The sequence below is a fragment of the Oncorhynchus keta genome, chromosome 28 (assembly GCF_023373465.1).
Source record: "Oncorhynchus keta strain PuntledgeMale-10-30-2019 chromosome 28, Oket_V2, whole genome shotgun sequence".
NCBI classification, from domain to species: domain Eukaryota; kingdom Metazoa; phylum Chordata; class Actinopteri; order Salmoniformes; family Salmonidae; genus Oncorhynchus; species Oncorhynchus keta.
The window spans coordinates 4,785,917-4,799,400 of record NC_068448.1 but is presented as its reverse complement, the minus strand read 5'-3'; the positions used below and the strand labels follow the sequence as shown (position 1 = coordinate 4,799,400).

The following is a 13,484-nucleotide window of genomic DNA, read 5'->3' as shown; positions in this document are numbered from 1 at the left end:
TGTAAACAAAGGGAGAGAGAGAAAAATGCTGTAAGTAATATATAATAGTAATATATAATAGTAATATATAATAGTAATATATAGAAGTAATATATAATAGTAATATATAGCAGTAATATATAGTAGTAATATATAATAGTAATATATAGCAGTAATATATAGAAGTAATATATAATAGTAATATATAGAAGTAATATATAGAAGTAATATATTGAAGCAATATATAAAAGTAATATATAGAAGTAATAAATAGTAGTAATATATAATAGTAATATATCGTAGTAATATATTGTAGTAATATATAATAGTAATATATAATAATAATATATAATAGTAATATATAATAGTAAATATATAGTAGTAATATATAATAGTAATATATAGTAGTAATATAAAGAAGTAATATATCATAGTAATATATAGTAGTAATATATTGTAGTAATATATAATAGTAATATATAGTAATAATATATAATAGTAATATATAATAGTAAATATATAGTAGTAATATATAATAGTAATATATAGTAGTAATATAAAGAAGTAATATATCATAGTAATATATAGTAGTACTATATAGTAGTAATATATAATAGTAATGTATAATAGTAATATATAATAGTAATATATAGTAGTAATATTTATAATAGTAATATATTAGTAATATATAGTAGTAATATATTAGTAATATATAGTAGTAATATATAGAAGCAATATATAATAGTAATATATAGAAGTAATATATAGCAGTAATATATAATAGTAATATATAGTAGTAATATATAATAGTAATATATAGTAGTAATATATAATAGTAATATATATAATAGTAATATATTAGTAATATATAGTAGTAATATATTAGTAATATATAAGTAATATATAGAAGCAATATATAATAGTAATATATAGAAGTAATATATAGCAGTAATATATAATAGTAATATATAGTAATAATATATAATAGTAATATATAGTAGTAATATATAATAGTAATATATATAATAGTAATATATAGAAGTAATATATAGCAGTAATATATAATAGTAATATATAGTAGTAATATATAATAGTAATATATAGTAGTAATATATAATAGTAATATATATAATAGTAATATATAATAGTAATATATAGTAGTAATATATAATAGTAATATATATAATAGTAATATATTAGTAATATATAATAGTAATATATTAGTAATATATAGTAGTAATATATAATAGTAATATATAGTAGTAATATATAATAGTAATATATAGTATTAATATATAATAGTAATATATAATAGTAATATATAGTAGTAATATATAATAGTAATATATATCATTATTATATATTACTATTATATATTAGTAAAATATAGTAGTAATATATAATAGTAATATATAATAATGATATATATAGTATTAATATATAATAGTAATATATAATAGTAATATATATAATATAATAGTAGTGAATGTCAAAAGGCCAAACCACGTTGGTTTATAACCTGTACCAGCCCCATTTCCCCCCACCAGCAGGTACAGGCCTGTGACTTACCTTCTTCTTCTTCGTCTCACTGAGGTCAACGGTGCATAGAGATCTCCATAGTGTTGAATCCTCAGGGTAAATGTTACGGATCAAATCGTGTAGTTGAGGGTCATATAATACTTCATTATAACGGCCCTCCTCCACAACACAGTTAAGTTACTGTGGTCTATATATTAATTATATGCAGTCAATGTAAAGCCAATTATAACTTCCCATTTATTTAAGTCAGTTGGATTTAACAAAGATGTATATTCAAACCATTCAAATTCAATTCCCGATTTCAGACCGATATGGCAATAACTATTTTAGTGAGTAAAATGTACGAACACAAGGTAGTTGAGCGAGCTAGCATTTCCCCCTCATTCAGTAATGTAGCGAGCTAGCATTTGCCCTTTACTCAGTAATGTAGCTAGCTAGCATTTGCCCTTTACTCAGTAATGTAGCTAGCTAGCATTTCCCCCTCATTCAGTAATGTAGCTAGCTAGCATTTGCCCTTTACTCAGTAATGTAGCTAGCTAGCTAAGCCCCTTACTCAGTAATGTAGCTAGCTAGCTAAGCCCCTTACTCAGTAATATAGCTAGCTAGCTAAGACCCTTACTCAGTAATGTAGCTAGCTAGCTAAGCCCCTTACTCAGTAATGTAGCGAGCTAGCTAAGCCCCTTACTCAGTAATGTAGCTAGCTAGCTAAGACCCTTACTCAGTAATGTAGCTAGCTATCTAAGCCCCTTACTCAGTAATGTAGCTAGCTAGCTAAGCCCCTGGCACAATGTCAACACTTTTCAAACACGGTTAATAAACATTACAAAGTCATCATAAAACTCATTGCTATATTTAGATATGTAATATAATTGACTTCGCATATTATTCATAAATAAGACCTTTAACGGCAGCTAGCCTAACGATTAGAAAGTTGGGCCAGTAAGCGAAAGGTTGCTGGATCGAATCCCCCGAGCTGACAAGGTAAAGATATGTAGTTCTTCCCCTGAACAAGGCAGTTAACCCACTGCGCTGAAGACGTGGACGTAGATTAAAGCAGCCCCCCCACACCTCTCTGATTCAGAGGGTTTGGGTTAAATTCGGGAAGACACATTTCAGTTGAATGCATTCAGTTGTACACCTGACGTGGTATCCCCCATTCAGTTGTACACCTGACGTGGTATCCCACATTCAGTTGTACACCTGACGTGGTATCCCCCATTCAGTTGTACACCTGACGTGGTATCCCCCATTCAGTTGTACACCTGACGTGGTATCCCCCATTCAGTTGTACACCTGATGTGGTATCCCCCATTCAGTTGTACACCTGACGTGGTATACACCCCCATTCAGTGACGTGGTATCCCCCATTCAGTTGTGTACACCTGACGTGGTATCCCCATTCAGTTGTACACCTGACGTATCCCCATTCAGGTATCCCCATTCAGTTGTACACCTGACGTGGTATCCCCCATTCAGTTGTACACCTGACGTGGTATCCCCCATTCAGTTGTACACCTGACGTGGTATCCCCCATTCAGTTGTACACCTGACGTGGTATCCCCCATTCAGTTGTACACCTGACGTGGTATCCCCCATTCAGTTGTACACCTGACGTGGTATCCCCCATTCAGTTGTACACCTGACGTGGTATCCCCCATTCAGTTGTACACCTGACGTGGTATCCCCCATTCAGTTGTACACCTGACGTGGTATCCCACATTCAGTTGTACACCTGACGTGGTATCCCCCATTCAGTTGTACACCTGACGTGGTATCCCACATTCAGTTGTACACCTGACGTGGTATCCCCCATTCAGTTGTACACCTGACGTGGTATCCCCCCTCTTTCCCTTGATGTTGGTGTTATAGCTCAGATGACACACTGCACAGTTAATGACCTTGAAGTGCTTTATGAATGTAAAAAATTGATTTGACTTTACATTGACTGCGTAGAATTCATACATAGACCCTTCATATGTGCGCCATAGAACAGTATGACCTAATCGTCATGTGGAGAGCTGTTAATGAGTTACAGATGAAGTTTCGACATGACCCTCAACTACACGATTTGATCCGTAACATTTACCCTGAGGATTTCTTTATGCACCGTTGACCTCAGTGAGACGAAGAAGAAGAAGGTAAGTCACGGGCCTGTACCTGCTGGTGGGGGAAATGGGGCTGGTACAGGTTATAAATTAGAATACTTTTCTCAATGTGGGTTGGCACGGGTATGGCAGAACAACAACCAAACCCCCACCACACTTAGCTGGACAGATCAATCACGACAAGACGCACAGTAACCACACCAACAAATCACTGGAGTCAGCAGTTACCCCCAATGAATTAGATAAAACCACAGCAAACAGAGCGGCAGGAAAACAGGAGCCCCATAAAAAACAACTATAGAACAACTATAGAACAACTATAGAACAACTATAGAACAAACACCCAGAACCAAGAATATACACAAAACCAGCTGGAGTGTGTGTGTGTGTGTGTGTGTGTGTGTGTGTGTGTGTGTGTGTGTGTGTGTGTGTGTGTGTGTGTGTGTGTGTGTGTGTGTGTGTGTGTGCGTGTGCGTGTGCGTGTGTGTGTGTGTGTGTGTACTTGTTTTTCTACATTATCAGGGCCCCTAGACTCCTAACTTTAACTATAAATTCATGTACATTCTACCTCAATTGGGCCGACCAACCAGTGCCCCCGCACATTGGCTAACTGGGGTATCTGCATTGTGTCCCGCCACCCACCACCCACCAACCTCTCTTTTACACTACTGCTACTCTCTGTCCATCATATATGCATAGTCACTTTAACCATATCTACATGTACATACTACCTCAATCAGCCTGACTAACCTGTGTCTGTATGTAGCCTCGCTACTTTTATAGCCTCTCTACTGTATATAGCCTCTCTACTGTATATAGCCTCTCTACTGTATATAGCCTCTCTACTGTATATAGCCTCACTACTGTATATAGCCTCTCTACTGTATATAGCCTCTCTACTGTATATAACCTCACTACTGTATATAGCCTCTCTACTCTATATAGCTCACTACTGTATATAGCCTCTACTAGCCTCTCTACTGTATATAGCCCCTCTACTGTATAGCCTCACTACTGTATATAGCCTCTACTGTATATAGCCCTCTACTGTATATAGCCTCACTAGTGTATATAGCCTCTCTACTGTATATAGCCTCTCTACTGTATATAGTCTCTCTACTGTATATAGCCTCTCTACTGTATATAGCCTCTCTACTGTATATAACCTCACTACTGTATATAGCCTCTCTACTGTATATAGCCTCTACTGTATATAGTCTCTCTACTGTATATAGCCTCTCTACTGTATATAGTCTCTCTACTGTATATAGCCTCTCTACTGTATATAGCCTCTCTACTGTATATAACCTCTCTACTGTATATAGCCTCTCTACTGTATATAGCCTCTCTACTGTATATAGCCTCACTACTGTATATAGCCTCACTAGTGTATATAGCCTCTCTACTGTATATAGCCTCACTACTGTATATAGCCTCTCTACTGTATATAGCCTCTCTACTGTATATAGTCTCTCTACTGTATATAGCCTCTCTACTGTATATAGTCTCTCTACTGTATATAGCCTCTCTACTGTATATAGCCTCACTACTGTATATAGCCTCTCTACTGTATATAGCCTCTCTACTGTATATAGTCTCTCTACTGTATATAGCCTCTCTACTGTATATAGCCTCTCTACTGTATATAGCCTCTCTACTGTATACAGTCTCTCAGTTTGTAGAAGGGGATTGTAAAAACACGTAGCAATTATTTTTAGATGATTTTTCCTTATGATCCCTGGGAACAGACTGAAAATCATATCAACTTGACATGTGTATTACAGTCCCCTTTTCCACAGTGAAATAGGCTACGAATAGCTGTGTGTCACGCCTTGGTCTTAGTATTTTCTGTTTTCTTTAATTATTTGTTCAGGCCAGGGTGTGACATGGGTTTTTGTTGTATTTCGTATTGGGGTTTTTGTAGTCATTGCGATTGCGGCTGAGTAGGGGTGTAGTATAGGTTTGGCTGCCTGAGGCGGTTCTCAATCAGAGTCAGGGGATTCTCGTTGTCTCTGATTGGGAACTGTATTTAGGTAGCCTGGTTTCACTGTGTATTTTGTGGGTGATTGTTCCTGTCTCTGTGTAGTTTCACCAGATAGGCTGTAATTAGGTTTCACGTTCCGTTTTGTTGTTTTGTATTTGTATCAGTTATTTCATGTACCGCGATTCATTCATTAAAGACATGAGTAACCACCACGCTGCATTTCGGTCCGACTCTCTTTCAACAAACGAAGAACGCCGTTACACTGTGCTGTTATTCAGAATTATAATTGTAAGCCCACATAATTTGCATAGAGGAAATTTGGAGACCCTGGATATTATATTATATTTTACAATTGCCACTATAAGAACCACCGTCAATAATACACACATACTGTACATTTGTAACTGTCACTTTAGTGTTAGTTTCCTCACATTTATAACTATCACTTTAGTGTTAGTTTCCTTACATTTATAACTGTCACTTTAGTGTTAGTTTGCTCACATTTATAACTGTCACTTTAGTGTTAGTTTCCTCACATTTATAACTGTCACTTTAGTGTTAGTTTGCTCACATTTATAACTGTCACTTTAGTGTTAGTTTCCTTACATTTATAACTGTCACTTTAGTGTTAGTTTCCTCACATTTATAACTGTCACTTTAGTGTTAGTTTCCTTACATTTATAACTGTCACATTAGTGTTAGTTTCCTCACATTTATAACTGTCACTTTAGTGTTAGTTTCCATACAATTATAACTGTCACTTTAGTGTTAGTTTCCTTACATTTATAACTGTCACTTTAGTGTTAGTTTCCTCACATTTATAACTGTCACTTTAGTGTTTCCTTACATTTATAACTGTCACATTAGTGTTAGTTTCCTCACATTTATAACTGTCACTTTAGTGTTAGTTTCCTTACAATTATAACTGTCACTTTAGTGTTAGTTTCCTTACATTTATAACTGTCACTTTAGTGTTAGTTTCCTTACATTTATAACTGTCACTTTAGTGTTAGTTTCCTTACATTTATAACTGTCACTTTAGTGTTAGTTTCCTTACATTTATAACTGTCACTTTAGTGTTAGTTTCCTTACATTTATAACTGTCACTTTAGTGTTAGTTTCCTCACATTTATAACTGTCACTTTAGTGTTAGTTTCCTCACATTTATAAACATTAGTGTTCCTCACATTTATTGTCACTTTAGTGTTAGTTTCCTCACATTTATAACTGTCACTTTAGTGTTTCCTCACATTTATAACTGTCACTTTAGTGTTAGTTTCCTTACATTTATAACTGTCACTTTAGTGTTAGTGTCCTTACATTTATAACTGTCACTGTAGTGTTTCCTCACATTTATAACTGTCACTTTAGTGTTAGTTTCCTCACATTTATAACTGTCACTTTAGTGTTTCCTTACATTTATAACTGTCACTTTAGTGTTAGTTTCCTCACATTTATAACTGTCACTTTAGTGTTTCCTTACATTTATAACTGTCACTTTAGTGTTAGTTTCCTCACATTTATAACTGTCACTTTAGTTTTTCCTTACATTTATAACTGTCACTTTAGTGTTAGTTTCCTTACATTTATAACTGTCACTTTAGTGTTTCCTTACATTTATAATTGTCACATTAGTGTTAGTTTCCTTACATTTATAACTGTCACTTTAGTGTTTCCTTACATTTATAACTGTCACTTTAGTGTTTCCTTACATTTATAATTGTCACTTTAGTGTTAGTTTCCTTACATTTATAACTGTCACATTAGTGTTTCCTTACATTTATAACTGTCACTTTAGTGTTAGTTTCCTCACATTTATAACTGTCACTTTAGTGTTTCCTTACATTTATAACTGTCACTTTAGTGTTAGTTTCCTTACATTTATAACTGTCACTTTAGTGTTTCCTTACATTTATAACTGTCACTTTAGTGTTTCCTTACATTTATAATTGTCACATTAGTGTTAGTTTCCTTACATTTATAACTGTCACTTTAGTGTTTCCTTACATTTATAACTGTCACTTTAGTGTTTCCTTACATTTATAACTGTCACTTTAGTGTTAGTTTCCTCACATTTATAACTGTCACATTAGTGTTAGTTTCCTCACATTTATAACTGTCACTTTAGTGTTAGTTTCCTCACATTTATAACTGTCACATTAGTCTTCCCTCACATTTATAACTGTCACTTTAGTGTTAGTTTCCTCACATTTATAACTGTCACTTTAGTGTTAGTTTCCTCACATTTATAACTGTTACTTTAGTGTTAGTGTCCTTACATTTATAACTGTCACTTTAGTGTTTCCTCACATTTATAACTGTCACTTTAGTGTTAGTTTCCTCACATTTATAACTGTCACTTTAGTGTTTCCTTACATTTATAACTGTCACTTTAGTGTTAGTTTCCTCACATTTATAACTGTCACTTTAGTGTTTCCTTACATTTATAACTGTCACATTAGTGTTAGTTTCCTCACATTTATAACTGTCACTTTAGTGTTAGTTTCCTCACATTTATAACTGTCACTTTAGTGTTAGTTTCCTCACATTTATAACTGTCACTTTAGTGTTAGTTTCCTCACATTTATAACTGTCACTTTAGTGTTAGTTTCCTCACATTTATAACTGTCACTTTAGTGTTAGTTTCCTCACATTTATAACTGTCACTTTAGTGTTAGTTTCCTCACATTTATAACTGTCACATTAGTGTTAGTTTCCTCACATTTATAACTGTCACTTTAGTGTTAGTTTCCTCACATTTATAACTGTCATACATTTATAACTGTCACTTTAGTTTCCTCACATTTATAACTGTCACTTTAGTGTTAGTTTCCTCACATTTATAACTGTCACTTTAGTGTTAGTTTCCTCACATTTATAACTGTCACTTTAGTGTTAGTTTCCTCACATTTATAACTGTCACTTTAGTGTTAGTTTCCTCACATTTATAACTGTCACTTTAGTGTTAGTTTCCTCACATTTATAACTGTCACTTTAGTGTTAGTTTCCTCACATTTATAACTGTCACTTTAGTGTTTGTTTCCTCACATTTATAACTGTCACTTTAGTGTTAGTTTCCTCACATTTATAACTGTCACTTTAGTGTTAGTTTCCTCACATTTATAACTGTCACTTTAGTTTCCTCACATTTATAACTGTCACTTTAGTGCTAGTTTCCTCACATTCATAACTGTCACTTTAGTGTTCGTTTCCTTACATTTATAACTGTCACTTTAGTGTTAGTTTCCTTACATTTATAACTGTCACTTTAGTGTTAGTTTCCTCACATTTATAACTGTCACTTTAGTGTTTCCTTACATTTATAACTGTCACATTAGTGTTAGTTTCCTCACATTTATAACTGTCACTTTAGTTTCCTCACATTTATAACTGTCACTTTAGTGTTAGTTTCCTTACATTTATAACTGTCACTTTAGTGTTTCCTTACATTTATAACTGTCACTTTAGTGTTAGTTTCCTCACATTTATAACTGTCACTTTAGTGTTTCCTTACATTTATAACTGTCACTTTAGTGTTAGTTTAATCACATTTATAACTGTCACTTTAGTTTCCTCACATTTATAACTGTCACTTTAGTGTTAGTTTCCTCACATTTATAACTGTCACTTTAGTGTTTCCTCACATTTATAACTGTAACTTTAGTGTTAGTTTCCTCACATTTATAACTGTCACTTTAGTGCTAGTTTCCTCACATTCATAACTGTCACTTTAGTGTTTCCTTACATTTATAACTGTCACATTAGTGTTAGTTTCCTCACATTTATAACTGTCACTTTAGTGTTAGTTTCCTCACATTTATAACTGTCACTTTAGTGTTAGTTTCCTCACATTTATAACTGTCACTTTAGTGTTTGTTTCCTCACATTTATAACTGTCACTTTAGTGTTAGTTTCCTCACATTTATAACTGTCACTTTAGTGTTAGTTTCCTCACATTTATAACTGTCACTTTAGTGTTAGTTTCCTCACATTTATAACTGTCACTTTAGCGTTTGTTTCCTCACATTTATAACTGTCACTTTAGTGTTAGTTTCCTCACATTTATAACTGTCACTTTAGTGTTAGTTTCCTCACATTTATAACTGTCACTTTAGTGTTAGTTTCCTCACATTTATAACTGTCACTTTAGTGTTAGTTTCCTCACATTTATAACTGTCACTTTAGTTCCTCACATTTATAACTGTCACTTTAGTGCTAGTTTCCTCACATTTATAACTGTCACTTTAGTGTTTCCTTACATTTATAACTGTCACTTTAGTGTTTCCTCACATTTATAACTGTCCCTTTAGTGTTTCCTTACATTTATAATTGTCACTTTAGTGTTAGTTTCCTTACATTTATAACTGTCACATTAGTGTTTCCTTCTATTTATAACTGTCACTTTAGTGTTTCCTTACATTTATAACTGTCACTTTAGTGTTTCCTCACATTTATAACTGTCACTTTAGTGTTAGTTTCCTAACATTTATAACTGTCACTTTAGTGTTTCCTTACATTTATAACTGTCACTTTAGTGTTAGTTTCCTCACATTTATAACTGTCACTTTAGTGTTTCCTTACATTTGTAACTGTCACATTAGTGTTAGTTTCCTCACATTTATAACTGTCACTTTAGTTTTTCCTCACATTCATAACTGTCACTTTAGTGTTAGTTTCCTCACATTTATAACTGTCACTTTAGTGTTAGTTTCCTCACATTTATAACTGTCACTTTAGTTTCCTCACATTTATAACTGTCACTTTAGTGTTAGTTTCCTCACATTTATAACTGTCACTTTAGTGTTAGTTTCCTCACATTTATAACTGTCACTTTAGTTTCCTCACATTTATAACTGTCACTTTAGTGCTAGTTTCCTCACATTCATAACTGTCACTTTAGTGTTCGTTTCCTTACATTTATAACTGTCACTTTAGTGTTAGTTTCCTCACATTTATAACTGTCACTTTAGTGTTAGTTTCCTTACATTTATAACTGTCACTTTAGTGTTAGTTTCCTCACATTTATAACTGTCACTTTAGTGTTTCCTTACATTTATAACTGTCACATTAGTGTTAGTTTCCTCACATTTATAACTGTCACTTTAGTTTCCTCACATTTATAACTGTCACTTTAGTGTTTCCTCACATTTATAACTGTCACTTTAGTGTTTCCTTACATTTATAACTGTCACATTAGTGTTAGTTTAGTGTTAGTTTCTCACATTTATAACTGTCACTTTAGTGTTAGTTTCCTCACATTTATAACTGTCACTTTAGTGTTAGTTTCCTCACATTTATAACTGTCACTTTAGTGTTTCCTTACATTTATAACTGTCACTTTAGTGTTAGTTTCCTCACATTTATAACTGTCACTTTAGTGTTTCCTTACATTTATAACTGTCACTTTAGTGTTAGTTTCCTCACATTTATAACTGTCACTTTAGTGTTTTTCCTCACATTCATAACTGTCACTTTAGTGTTAGTTTCCTCACATTTATAACTGTCACTTTAGTGTTTCCTCACATTTATAACTGTAACTTTAGTGTTAGTTTCCTCACATTTATAATGGTCACTTTGGTGTTTCCTTACATTTATAACGGTCACATTAGTGTTAGTTTCCTCACATTTATAACTGTCACTTTAGAGTTTCCTTACATTTATAACTGTCACTTTAGTGTTAGTTTCCGTACATTTATAAATGTCACTTTAGTTTCCTCACATTTATAACTGTCACTTTAGTGTTAGTTTCCTCACATTTATAACTGTCACTTTAGTGTTAGTTTCCTCACATTTATAAATGTCACTTTAGTGTTAGTTTCTTCACATTTATAACTGTCACTTTAGTGTTAGTTTCCTTACATTTATAACTGTCACTTAAGTGTTAGTTTCCTCACATTTATAACTGTCACTTTAGTGTTAGTTTCCTCACATTTATAACTGTCACTTTAGTGTTTCCTTACATTTATAACTGTTAGTTAGTTTCCTCACATTTATAACTGTCACTCTAGTTTCCTCACGTTTATAACTGTCACTTTAGTGTTTCCTTACATTTATAACTGTCACTTTAGTGTTTCCTCACATTTATAACTGTAACTTTAGTGTTAGTTTCCTCACATTTATAACTGTCACTTTAGTGTTTCCTCACATTTATAACTGTAACTTTAGTGTTAGTTTCCTCACATTTATAATGGTCACTTTGGTGTTTCCTTACATTTATAACGGTCACATTAGTGTTAGTTTCCTCACATTTATAACTGTCACTTTAGAGTTTCCTTACATTTATAACTGTCACTTTAGTGTTAGTTTCCGTACATTTATAAATGTCACTTTAGTTTCCTCACATTTATAACTGTCACTTTAGTGTTTCCTTACATTTATAACTGTCACTTTAGTTTCCTCACATTTATAACTGTCACTTTAGTGTTAGTTTCCTCACATTTATAACTGTCACTTTAGTGTTAGTTTCCTCACATTTATAAATGTCACTTTAGTGTTAGTTTCTTCACATTTATAACTGTCACTTTAGTGTTAGTTTCCTTACATTTATAACTGTCACTTTAGTGTTTCCTCACATTTATAACTGTCACTTTAGTGTTAGTTTCCTCAAATTTATAACTGTCACTTTAGTGTTTCCTTACATTTATAACTGTCACTTTAGTGTTAGTTTCCTCACATTTATAACTGTCACTTTAGTGTTTCCTCACATTTATAACTGTCACTTTAGTGTTTCCTTACATTTATAACTGTCACTTTAGTGTTAGTTTCCTCACATTTATAATTGTCACATTAGTGTTAGTTTCCTCACATTTATAACTGTCACTTTTACATTTATAACTGTCACTTTAGTGTTAGTTTCCTCACATTTATAACTGTCACTTTAGTGTTAGTTTCCTTACATTTATAACTGTCACTTTAGTGTTTCCTTACATTTATAACTGTCACTTTAGTGTTTTTTACATTTATAACTGTCACTTTAGTTTCCTCACATTTATAACTGTCACTTTAGTGTTTCTTTACATTTATAACTGTCACTTTAGTGTTTCCTTACATTTATAACTGTCACTTTAGTTTAGTTTCCTCACATTTATAACTGTCACTTTAGTTAGTTTCCTCACATTTATAACTGTCACTTTAGTGTTAGTTTCTTTACATTTATAACTGTCACTTTAGTGTTAGTTTCCTTACATTTATAACTGTCACTTTAGTGTTAGTTTCCTCACATTTATAACTGTCACTTTAGTGTTAGTTTCTTTACATTTATAACTGTCACTTTAGTGTTAGTTTCCTTCACATTTATAACTGTCACTTTAGTGTTAGTTTTCACATTTATAACTGTCACTTTAGTGTTAGTTTTACATTTATAACTGTCACATTTATAACTGTCACTTTAGTTTCCTCACATTTATAACTGTCACTTTAGTGTTTCCTTACATTTATAACTGTCACTTTAGTGTTTCCTCACATTTATAACTGTCACTTTAGTGTTAGTTTCCTCACATTTATAACTGTCACTTTAGTGTTAGTTTCCTCACATTTATAACTGTCACTTTAGTGTTTCCTCACATTTATAACTGTCACTTTAGTGTTAGTTTCCTCACATTTATAACTGTCACTTTAGTGTTAGTTTCCTTACATTTATAACTGTCACTTTAGTGTTAGTTTCCTCACATTTATAACTGTCACTTTAGTGTTAGTTTCCTCACATTTATAACTGTCACTTTAGTGTTAGTTTCCTCACATTTATAACTGTCACTTTAGTGTTTCCTTACATTTATAACTGTCACTTTAGTGTTAGTTTCCTCACATTTATAACTGTCACTTTAGTGTTAGTTTCCTCACATTTATAACTGTCACTTTAGTGTTTCCTCACATTTATA

The 13,484-nt window shown here is 32.6% G+C and overlaps 1 protein-coding gene across 3 annotated transcripts in view; it reads right to left on the bottom strand.

Moving 5' to 3' along the window:
* The window catches only part of LOC127913109 (regulator of G-protein signaling 17-like), a 116,744-nt gene that overhangs the window by 85,433 nt on the left and 17,827 nt on the right, over window positions 1-13,484 (bottom strand). The window lies entirely within an intron of this gene.